This window comes from Leptopilina heterotoma, unplaced genomic scaffold (assembly GCF_015476425.1).
Source record: "Leptopilina heterotoma isolate Lh14 unplaced genomic scaffold, ASM1547642v1 Lhet_209, whole genome shotgun sequence".
Taxonomy (NCBI): Eukaryota; Metazoa; Arthropoda; class Insecta; order Hymenoptera; family Figitidae; genus Leptopilina; species Leptopilina heterotoma.
In genome coordinates this window covers 1,143,919-1,156,720 of record NW_025110924.1, presented here as the reverse complement: position 1 = coordinate 1,156,720, position 12,802 = coordinate 1,143,919, and the positions used below count along the sequence as shown (strand labels likewise).

Genomic DNA, 12,802 nt, shown 5'->3' with positions numbered 1-12,802 from the left:
GAATTTACTTTTTTTTATTGATTTTTAATAATATTTTTCGAAAAAAATTCAATTATTTTCTAAAATTGTAATAAATCCTTTGAAACAGTTCAAGTTTTTTTAAAATTTTTCGAAAGAATCCAATTATTATCAAAAGTTTTAATAAATCCTTCGAAATAATTCAATTTTTTTTATAAGTAGTAAAATTTATCGCAAGAATTAAATTATTTTTTATGATTAATAAATTTCTTCAATTTTAATAAACTTCAGTAATCAAATATTTAGTTATAGGTAATTATTAACAGACACGATTAACTTATAAAAATTTTTAAAAATTCTTTGTCTAAATTATTTTCAAAATTCCCAATTGAAATTATTCAAAAAACTACATTATTTTGAAAAAAAACAAAAAATTCTTCCAAAGAATTGAATTATTTACAAAAACTAATAAAATTGAGAATATTTGAAAAGACAAATAATTTATAAAGAACGTTAGGAAACAAGAAAGCAAACAACAATTAACTTCAAACTGCGAACAGATTACCGGATTGCAACGATTATTAATATAGATTATTAAATATAGATTACTTATTTAGTAACAATTATTTTTTCACTTTCAATTATTACTTTTTTTTGTCAATTATTTTATGTAGTATCAATAATAATTGATAATTTCTATTCGTTTTTAGTCATTTCCTATTATTTTATTTGTTTATTTTTATCAATAATTTTATTTCGTAACAATTATTTTTTTCACTTTTAATTATTTTATTTACAGTAACAATTATTTTATTCATTTGCCAATATTTTATTAATTATTAATTATCAATTATTTTATTTGACATAAAAATAATTATATTTATTTCCAATTTTTTCACTTATTATAGAATATTATTCGAATTAATTAAATTTGATTCAAATGAAAAAAAAGTTTTAGTAAAAAATTGAGTTCTTTTTTTTGGCTCGAGTAAAAATTATTTCCTAATAACGAGGAATATTCAAATCACATTTCTGAAATATTCCATTGGAACATTGGAAATATTCCTCTGAATATTCCAATCACATTTCAGGAATATTAAAATTTTGAACTTTGTGAATATTCCATTTATTTTGAACTAAAAAAATTATAAATTCAAAAATAATATTCCTTTAAAAAATCCCTATGATATTCCAAGGAAATTCTTATTATATTCCAATTGTAATATTTCAATGGAATATCCCTACATTTTTTCAAAGAAACATTCCAAAAGAACATTTCAAAGTTGGGACATTTTAATATTCCTAAAATATTGATGAAATATTCCAAAGAAATATTCCTAATGTGTAGGTGGAATATCCAGAGGAATATTCCAATTATTCCAATGGAATATTCCGGGAATGTTAAAAAAATATTCCGTACTATTCGGATTTAGTTCGAATAATTATAAAATTTAATCTGTATTTGTTATTTTTTTAAATTGACTTTTTCTTATTTACTTAATCGGTAATTAGTCGATAATAATAGGATAATTAAATATTAACTTAATTCTTTTTTTTTATAAAAAATTATATTTAACAATACATTATTAATTACTGATTATATTTTGATAGCACATATATAGAAAATAAAATTCGTTCTTCATTATCAAGAGAATAATTTTTTCCTCTCTCCCTAATATTTATATTATGAATATCTCATTTTAATATTGAAATTACTTGAACATTATAGAGAAATGTTTGTCGAACAATAACGATTCTTGACTCTTTTGTTTTGAGCTTTATTTGCACATATACATATACTACTGCTATAAATAGAAAAGCGTAAAATTATTAATTAATTAAACTATTTTCTTTTTTTTTTTTTTTTGTTTGGTGCTTTCAAAATGTATATATACACTTGTTTGGAGTACCTATCTCTTGTTGAGATTTTTCAAGCGTCAAGTTCTACGTTTTTTGTGTATTCAACAAATATATAAAACACATCCTGGTGATTCTCTATACACTTATACAACAAATGGTTTTTGTCTATTACGAAGCTTTTTGAAAGATTAAATTTATTTCTATTTGCTATTTAAAAAAAAAAACGAGAGGCAAAAAAAAAAAGAATCTTTTAGAAGAAATACATACATTTTATTTTTAACCACTAAATGTAATGAGCAAGGATATATTTTCTGTGGTTGAATTCTAATTTTTGTTCTTGTTCCGGGACATTAGCTAATGAATGTTTGAAAAATGGTTCGCATATGTAGAGAGAAAGAGTGGAGACATTTTTTTATTATAAACTTGATTTGAATTTAGTTATAAATTAAATAAACAAGATGTTTTTTTATTTTAATTTTTAGTGTTTGAACTGACTATTTCATTCTTTAGTGTTGGAAAATACACTTTTACTCCCTAGTGTTAAAAATAACTATTTTGCAGATTACTAAAGTGGAAAATAAACTCTTTCTAATATTATATTCAATTAATCATGATCATGATTTAAAATTTTAATTAATTTAATTTTAATCCTGATTTAAATTTTGAATTATGTCAAATTAATTAAAAATATTTGAATCAAGATTTAAATTACGAGTTAAGTCTCGTTTTCCGCAAGAATTAATTATTTTCAATACAATTTTATAACTAAATTTTGTTTTTGTCCGTATATTTAAAATAAATAAATAATTTCCTCGGAAAAAAATTTTTTCTGGAAAAATTAAAATTCTTTGGAGTAATTCAATTATTTTCAATACAATTTTAATAAAATTCCTTTAAAGAATTTTATTATTTTCAAAAATTCTGATAAAATTCTTTAGAAAATAAATAATTATTTTAATGACTCAAATACAGATTTATATATTTATTATTGTATTAATTGTATATTTATTTTTTATTGTGTAATGAATTTTTATTTGTAATTTTATTGTAATTTTTTTTGCAATTTTGTTGCAATTTTTATTTGTAATTTTATTGTGATTTTTATTTGTAATGAATTAGGTAATAAAAATCAATTACTAAAATAATTGAATTACGACTTAAAACAATTTGATTTAAATAAAAATTTCTAAAAAAAATTTTAATCAATATTTTAAGAATTTATAAATTAAATTAATTAAAACTAATATTTTTGTCAAATTAATATTTAAATTTTACTTAATGTTGTTTATTTTTCTACAGGATTTAAAATTTCAAATAATTGCAGTGTTTTTTATCCCTTTCAAATTTAATTATTTCTAAAAATTATAACTGCAATTACTCCAAAATTAAAAATAAATAATTTAATTTAATTTTTTTTAACAATCATTTAAATATTTTTTTACCTTTACAGTGAATAAAATCTTTTGAAATTTAATTATTTGTTGAAATCCCTGTAAGAACGCTTCTAATATTGAATTATTTTCAAATTTTTAGTTAGATTTCTTCAAAAATACGATATTTTATTTCAAAATAATTTTCAAAAGTGGAAAAATAGAATTCTTTTAAAATAAAAAATTTATTTTAATTAAATTTGATAAAATTTCAAAATGTTTCTATTTTTTAAAATTATTTTCGGAAACTCAACTATTTTCAAAAAGTTTTAATTAAAATTCTTTTAAAAAATTCAATTTTTTTTTAGAATTTCTACATTAAATTATTCAAAACCTCAATAATAATTGTTAAACAAATATTTAAAAGCTTATTTTTATTTATTTTAATTGAAATTTCAAATAATTTCAATGAAAAATATTTTGAAATTTGAATTATTTAAATACAGAATTTTTTGTAAAATTTACTTACTTTCCAAATTTTTATTTACAATTCTTCAAAGAATACAATAATATTTAAAAATAATTTTTGAAAGTGAGAAAATAAAATTCTTTGAAATGTAAAATTTATTTATATGAAATTTGAGAAAATTTCCTATTTTTTCAACTTTTTAAAATTACTTTTGGAAACTCAAATATTTGTAAATTTGTAAAAAATTCTAATAAAGGATTTTTTAAAACCTTCATTTTTTCAGAATTTCTAAATAAAATTTTTCAAATTTCATTAATTTTTTGTTTAATAAATATTTATATATTACTTATTGTTATTTATTTGTCCACAGAAATTAAAATTTCAAAATACTTTTAATGTAAAACCACTTTTATAATTTAATGATTCCAAAAAATTGTAATTGCAATTTTTCCAAAATTCAATTAGTTTTTATAATGTTTGTTAGAATATTTACGATTATTATAAAAAATTTATTGTTATTCTTATTTATAATTATAAATTTGCATTGTAATTTTTCTTATAATTTTTCTTTTTTTATAAATTTTCAAAAAAAAAAAAAATAAATAAATAAAATAAAATTAATTGTAATGATTAATGAATTATTAAAATAATTAAATTACGAATGAAATCAGTTTGATTTGAATAATTATTTGAATCATGATTCAAATTACGATTTAAATCAAATTGTTTTGAATTAATGCAGTCCTTTAATTTTATTAATTTGTTTTTTTAAATTTATTATTAAAAACAACTTTTTAGATCAAAAAAATTTTTTTCAACAATATTTTAACATTTTTTTAACAAGATGAATTTTGTTGCTCAGGGAAATCTATTTTTTCAATGAAAAGTAATTTAATCCAAAGAAGGTAAATTTACCAACAGTAGTTTCTTAGGAAGAGAGCTTTTTTCGAAGCTCTCAGAGCTTTCAGACCTCTGAAGCTCCGAGCTTTCACTCTCAGAAGAGAAATGACATTCTAACTTGCCGACTACGTTAATTTTACGTAAGTCGATAAAGAGGAGCGTATTTTGAAGCACACGACTTTCCCGCGTGTCTATAAAATGTGTTAAAAGAGAGGTCATTGCTTTCTTGCTCCGACACACACACACACACACTACATATACTCTAAAATATGCGTGCGATTGATGGTCCACGATATTTGAAGAGGAGGAAGCTATGGAAAAGTTCGTGGGAGATTTCGAGGGTGGCAGCACGTGACTTTTCTTCTTCTTCTCCTTTCTATTCTAAGAGAAGAGCCGTATTCGAATGTTGAAAATAAACGTCGCTGGAAAATGGAAGGTGTTGGCTAAAAATATCCCTTGGGGTTTGGTAGGACCCATGACTAGTGCTAAGGATCAGTATCTTATTCCGTCTACCGGCTGACAATATCGATTTTCGATCAGGGTCAGCCGTTTCGGTTTCGTTATTTTTCCAAAAAGGCAAAAAAAAATTGTCTTTTTCTACTCGGCCTCTGTATTTTTTTCTTTTTAGTGAAAATAATCGAAAATTCTTTTGTTTCATTAATTTCCAAGAAGGAAATTATTATTTTCTGTTTACTAAGCTAAGCACTGGATGAATTTTTTGAAAAATAATTTCAAAGCATAGAAGGAGAGTTAGGAATTCAATATTTTTCACAAAGCGAATAATTTAAGTTACGAGAAAAAAAAGTGTTGGTGAATTTTTTATTGAGAAGTGTGTTGAAGAAAAAATTTGTGTTGAATTTTATCATTTTAATCGATTTTCTCAAATGTTAAGAGAAAGTATTTTCTTCTCTAGTGTTTGAAAGAGACAATTTCACTCACGCTGGTAATTAATTTCGTTTTACTTTGGAAACAACTTTTGGAAAATATTTATTTTATTCCATATATGATTAGAATTATAAATAATTAAACAGTAATAAAATTTAACTTATACCTAACTTAAAAATAATAACTAATAATAATAATAATAATAATAATAAATAATAGCTTAATAAATATTTATTTATTCTGTTTATTTAATTAATCTCATGAATTTAATTATTTTTATTTTTTTTTGTCTCTTTTTTATTTTTTTAATTCACTCTATTTATTTATTATTATTTAATTAAACTTCAAGCCACAGGTCAGGGAATTCAGGGAAATGTCAGGGAATTCTATTTCTGACAATAATTTCTTTTTAAATAACTTAATTTTTCAAGAACTATCATAAAATTATGACTTATAAATTATTTAATGAATAATTTTTACTATTTTTATAAATACTAGATTAATAGAAGAATTTTAGTTAAAAATACTAAAAAAAAAAATGAATTTTGGAAAAGTTACAAATGATTCCAGAAATTCAATTATTTTCAAAAGTTATAAAATTTCTTCGCAGAATTTCAATTATGTTCAAAAATTAAAAAAAATTTCTCGTCAAAATTCCAATTATCTTTATAAATAAAAAAAATTCTTCTTTGAAATTCAATTATTTTAGAAAAATTTTAATAAAACTCTTGGCAAAATTTCACAGGAATTCAATTATTTACAAAACTTTTAATAAATTTCTTCGAAATAATTCAATTATTTTCATAAGCAATAAAATTTTCACAGGAATTCAATTATTTAAAATACAAAATTTCATAAAATTTTTCGAAAAATATCTTTTATTTAAAAAGATTTTTATAAAATTCGTCGCAAGAATTCAATTATTTAAAAAGAAATTTAACAAAGATGCTTTTCAAGAATTCAATTATTTTTATAAACTTGAATAAAATTCGTTGCAAGAATTAAATTATTTTCAAAAGTAATAAAATTCTTCGCAGGAATTCAATTATGATCAAAAATTTAAAAAAATTCTCGTCAAAATTTCAATTATCTTTATAAATAATAAAATTCTTCTCCGAAATTCAATTATTTTAGAAAAATTTTAATAAAATTTTTGGGAAAATTTTAATTATTTTCATAAATAATAAAACTCATCGCAGGATTTTAATTATTTTTGATAGAATATTTTAATCAAATTCCTCGAAAAATGTAATTATTATTAAAAATTTTATTAAAATTTGTCAAAAGAATTCAATTATTTAAAAATTTGCTAATAAAATTCTTTATGAGAATTCAATTTTAACGAACATTGAATTATTCAATAAATTATTAATTTTTTAATTTAAATAATTGAATTCTTCTAGAATTTGCTAATTAAAATTGATTTAAACATGAATTACCGAATAATCGATTTATTATTTATGAAAATAATTCAATTCTTGCAACGAATTTTATTACATTTTTTTAAATAATTGAATTTTTTTGAGTAATTTTACCACTTGTAAAAAGAGTTGAATTCTTGCGAAGGATTTTATTAGGATTTTTGTAAATAATTAACATTTTTAAAAAATTTTATAGTAATTTAAATTATTAAAAAACATGAAGAGGGCAATCACTCCGAGTCGAAGACTCGGAGTGATTGCCTTCTTCATGTTTTTTAATAATATTCTTATAAGTTGTTGAATTTCAAAAAGGTATGAATTTGAATGTTTTGAAGAATTTTAATTCCTATTTTAATTTTAATTAAAAATTTTTTTTTTTTAATTTAATTTAAAAAATAAAATTAAATATTTGTGGCATTTTTATGCTTCTTTTCTATTTTTCAAGCTATTTTTACAAAAATTTCAAATAGTACGTATTTTGTCTACCATAAAGAAAAAAAAACAATTTTTTATTTTCAATTCTTTCTGAAATTTATCATCATCAAGTGTGTTATTTCTTCAAAGGCTTTGTGTGGCAAGAGGAAAATCTTGGAACATGATGATGAGACGCATTCATATATATATTTAAGTATTTTTCACGCGCGTAAACGAAAATTCTCTTGGTACAATAATTTTATTTTAAGCATCCATTGTCTTTTTTGCAAAGAATTTTTCTTTATATATTTATTTTTACCACTCATTTATTTCACTGAATCGCAACTAAATTTTGTAATAAACAAACAATCTTTGCTCCATTGTTTTTTTTTGACAAAAATAGAATATGTTGAAATAAACCTGAATAAAGTATAATTATTATTAATTTTTAAAAAATTTCTTTTTAAAAAATTAAAGGGCAAAGTCTCGTTTATTTCTTATAAAATAAATAAATAAAGATAATAAATTATTTATTTTGTTAAACGAACATTTATTTACATAGATGAAAATTATCATTAATAATCAAAATTAATAATAGTTTTATGATTTCTCAATTAAAATACTAAAAAAAAAAATTTGTTTTAAAATATTCGTAAAATTTGTTCCATATTGTTATTTTTCAATTATATTTTTTTATTTAAAATCTTATTTGTTTCAGAAATAGAAAAAAATTTTCCTATTTTTATTTCTCAATATTTTTTATGATAAAAATATAATTTTTTACGAGGTAATGGACTTATTTTATCAAAAAAAAAAAAGTCATTATCACATTTCTTTTTTTTCCTTCTTTCTATTTGTCAAAAAATAAATTAAGCCTCAAATTCTCTCGCCTGTTGCGCTCACAATCTCTTTTTAAGATCAACAAGTGCCTCGTTAGAGGGCGAAAATTGATCCAAAAACAGAATTTTACTTCTTTTTATGTCTCAAAATGTTCAAATTTCTTTCACATTTATTTTTATCATACAAATTTATGTAAAATTACCAAAAAATGTTATTATTACTATTTTTTGTTATTGGGATTATTATTACGATTACTATTTTCCCTCTTAGTGAAAATGTTTACTAATTTAAATTATTAAATAATCTTTTGCTTTAGAATTCGTAAATTTTACTAATCAATAGTTTTTTACTAATAAATTATAGTAGAAATTACTATTTTGCCTTTTGCTTCTTATTTTGTAAATTTGACTGATAAATAGTAATTTTTTATTAAAATTTCATTGAAAATAAAATAATTGAAGTCTTTCCAAAAACTTGATTAAAAAAATTGTACTGAAAATAATAATAGAATTCCTGCAAAGAATTTTATTATTAACAGAAATAAGAAAAAGAGAAATTCTTTCAAGGAAGATTATTAAAATTAAAAATTTTAATTTTAAATTTAAAAAATAACTAAAGAAATTTTACTAAATTGGAATTGAAAATAAATGAATCTCTTTGAAAAATTTTATTATTTATGAAAATAAAATTGAATTCTGTCAAGAATTTTATTAAAACTAGCGACATATACCTCACTCGCTAACGCTCGTTCGGTTGTATTTAAACTTATTTGTTTTTACTTATTTATTTTTATTTATTTGAACTAAGTAAATATTTACTGGACGCAAATATTTTAATTTATGGTATCAAATAAATAATTATTTGAACCAAATACAAATTACTTAAGTCAATTAAATGGAATAATTTTATCGCTGGGTTAGTGGACAAAAAGGACACATCGAATTTTGGTTCAAAAAGAGGACACCTCGCTTTTTAGTTGAAGAAAAGGACACCTCGAAAATATTAATTTTAAATGCATTTTTGTTTGACGATAATATCGTTTTCTCCAAGTGGAATGTACGTATGTTTAAAGAACATTTTAGAAGTTACGTATCTTCCAGGTTCAGTGAAGAAACCACGTATCTTTCTGTTCCGTGCAAAAACTACGTATCTCTGTCAGTCGCTTTAAAAACTTCTAATAATATTCTAATATTTTTAAGAAAAAAAATTAAATTATTTTAAAAAATATATATTTTATTGCATCAACTTTTGAAAAAATTATTACTTCATAACAAAATATTAACTTCAAAATAATAATAATAATAAAAATAATAATAATAATAATAAAATGTAGATCTTCTAAAGTGACTGACAGAGATACGTAGTTTTTGCACGGAACAGAAGGATACGTGGTTTCTTCACTGAACGTGGAAGATACGTAACTTCTAAAATGTTCTTTAAACATACGTACATTCCACTTGGAGTGAACGATATGTGTAAAGTAATTGACTTATGATATTTTGTGCTCAAAAAACTATGAAGATAATATGTTCTTAAATCTTCTATTACAAAAAACAATTACATTACACATAGTATCGCCTAGTGATGCATAACGAGACTTTGTCCTTTCATAAAAGGAAAGAGATGAAACTGTAACATTCAATTGTTTTCATTGTATTTTTCGCGAGATTCTCGATATTCGCTCGTAATGCATCACTACTAGTATCGCCAAACGAAAGTTGATGTAAAATGAATATTTTCGACGTGTCCTTTTTTTCAACTAAAATGCGAGGTGTCCTCTTTTTCAACCAAAATTCGAGGTGTCCTTTTTTTCGACTAACCCATCGGAATGAAGGGAATATTACATTTCATATTCGGAATATTCTAGTGGAATGTTCCAGGATCTTAAAGTAATATTAAAATGTCCGCCCCACAGGAATATTCCAAAATAGCATTGAGGGAATGTTCCACGGTAATTTCGAAGTAATATTCCAGGATGATGTTGAGGCAATATTCCACCGTAATATTAATGGAATATTCCAAGGTAATGTTGAATGAATATTAAGGGAATATTCATATCTTTTACAATTTTGAAAGAAATAACGAAAGCCCTAACATAGTAACGAAGATTCTTTGGGCTGACACTAATTCTCCCATTACCCCACAGAATTGTTACAGGCCAAAATTTGAATAAAAAAATAAAAATATTAACAAATTTTATTATTATCTCGATTTTTATACAAGTATACATATCTACACATATTCACCTATAATATAATGAAAAAGCATAACTAAATAATACGATTTTAACTACTTATGGTGATGTTTACAACGAAAACTAAAAAAATACATTTTCCCTTGTCTTTACTAAAAATTTGTCAAGAATGTAATCGTTTGTTTTGGAATGATATAAACAAAGGTTGTAGAAGATTTTCTAGACATTGCAGCGAATTTTAAGGCTTTTAAGTACGTGAAATTTGAAAGCTCACATTACCCCACGCTCCCCTGCACAAAAAATAAAAAAGATATTTCAAAAATAATATTTTCCCATCTTTTAGTACTTTTGACCCATTTTCCCCTAAATTTTTTATTAAAACCAGCCAATATCGTAGGTTTTAACTTGTTCACAATGTGAATCATCTTAAAATGCTATATGGGGCGTTCCATGGCTCTATGAACCGACGAAATTTTGGTTTTGCTTATACCCAAGCAGCACGGAATATAACCTTAAAATGAAGGGAATATTACATTTCATATTCGGAATATTCTAGGGATCTTAAAGTAATATTAAAATGTCCGCCCCACAGAAATATTCCAAAAATAACATTGAGGGAATGTTCCACGGTAATTTCGGAGTAATATTCCAGGATGATGTTGAGGCAATGTTCCACCGTAATATTAATGGAATATTCCAAGGTAATGTTGAATGAATATTAAGGGAATATTCCCAGAATATTCCCTGGAATTATTCCAAAATTTCATACTTTGAAAAAATTTGACTTTTTTTCTCTTTATCTTCTTTCTTTAGTAAAAACGATTTTCAATGGTATTTTCAACATATTTAATATTATCTAGGAACATTCCCTCAACATCACCCTGGAATATTCCATTAATATTACGGTGGAACATTCCTTCAACATCATCCTGGAATATTTCTTCGATATAATCGTGGAACATTCCCTAAATGTTTATATCTTGGAATATTCCTGTGCAGCGGACATTTTAATATTACTTTCCCAGTAGCACGTAATATTACAGCGATATTGAGAACATTGCCTTAACATTACCAATATTGCCTCAATGTCGTGGCATATTGCTGGAATGTTCCCAATATTACGTGCTACTGGGGTTTAAGATCTCTGGAACGTTCCACTGGAATATTCCGAATATGAAATGCAATATTTCCTTAAATTTAAGGTTATATTCCGTGATACTTGGGTACTTTGTAATTTGATAGTGTTTAGGGTCCTAAATAAGTGTGCCAAAAAGTTTTACAAAATTTTTAATATTTTGCAAGATATTTGCAAGGGTGCGTTCATAAATGATGTCACGTTTTTTGGGGGAGGGTGGAGGGTCTCTACTAAACGTGACACAATGTATTTTTACATGTGAAATTGCATGAAATTTGTTTGACAGGGGGAGGGGGGGGGGTTATAAAATCCCGAAAAATTGCGTGACATCATTTGTGAACGCTCTTCAATCAAATAATTTCAACACTTTTTTTTCAGGAATTTTTATCTCGTAAACTATATAAAAATGCTATTTTATTAATTTTTTTGAGAAATGTTTTTTTGAAATTTTTACTGCATTATTCTTACGCACGTCACCGTCACCAATATTGTTACAATATATATTGTAACAATATTGTTACGACAAATTTGTCTAGACTTTGGGTTTTTGCAAGTCTAGACAATATTGTTATATAATAATATAAATTTTTCTTTCTAAACTAGAGCTTGAACATTTACAAAATTAAAACCTTATAGTGGTTAGAAAATGTAAAAAATTATTAATATTTATAAAAATATAAATTATTTTACTTAAAATCATTGTGTAATAAGACAAAAATTATTATGAAGTGACATTTTAAAAAATTGTCATTGTACATTATACGAAATGTTATTTTTACGTATTCTCTTACTAAATCTTTCATTTTCGTCCGCTATCCTGGATTCGCCATTTTGTATTTTTAAAAAGTGACTTTGGATTCATAATCAGTGGAATTTTACTGAAAATCAGTTGAAAAGTACTAAAATATCAGTCATTCTTCACTGATTGTTATTGTATTGTGATTTATTTATTATTGTAAATTTCTGTCAAACAAATAATTTTACTAAAAGTCAGTTGAAAATTACACTTACAGAAATATAAGTCATTTTTCACTGATAATCCATTTAAAAAGTTATTGTTGATTTCTGTCAAACAAACAAACCCAAGTGCGAAATGCCAAGACTGCAAAAACGGCCCATAATTGGTCTAGTAATGTCTGCCGAGAATTGGCAGTAGTTACTGGGCCATTACTGGTGTTCAAAACGTCCCATTGATGGGCCAATGATGGCGCCGATGGTCAGATTTTCAAATTTTTTAAGACTGGGCCAGCTCTCGGCCTAATAGTGGCACATTCATGGCAAAGTTGATCAATCTTTAATGGCAAAAAGCAATTGCCAGTGATGTGCCGACCATCGGCCCATTAATGGCACTTTAAT

The 12,802-nt window shown here is 23.4% G+C and overlaps 1 protein-coding gene across 6 annotated transcripts in view; it reads left to right on the top strand.

Moving 5' to 3' along the window:
- The window catches only part of LOC122501379 (RING finger protein nhl-1), a 61,673-nt gene that overhangs the window by 17,760 nt on the left and 31,111 nt on the right, over positions 1 to 12,802 (top strand). The window contains exon 1 of one of the 6 annotated variants that reach the window (XM_043610780.1): positions 5,342 to 5,500. The exons of the other annotated variants lie outside the window; for them this stretch is intronic. The gene's annotated coding sequence lies outside the window, so the exon portion shown is untranslated. Of the gene's footprint in view, positions 1 to 5,341; positions 5,501 to 12,802 lie in introns of those variants that run through there. 6 annotated transcript variants of the gene reach the window in all.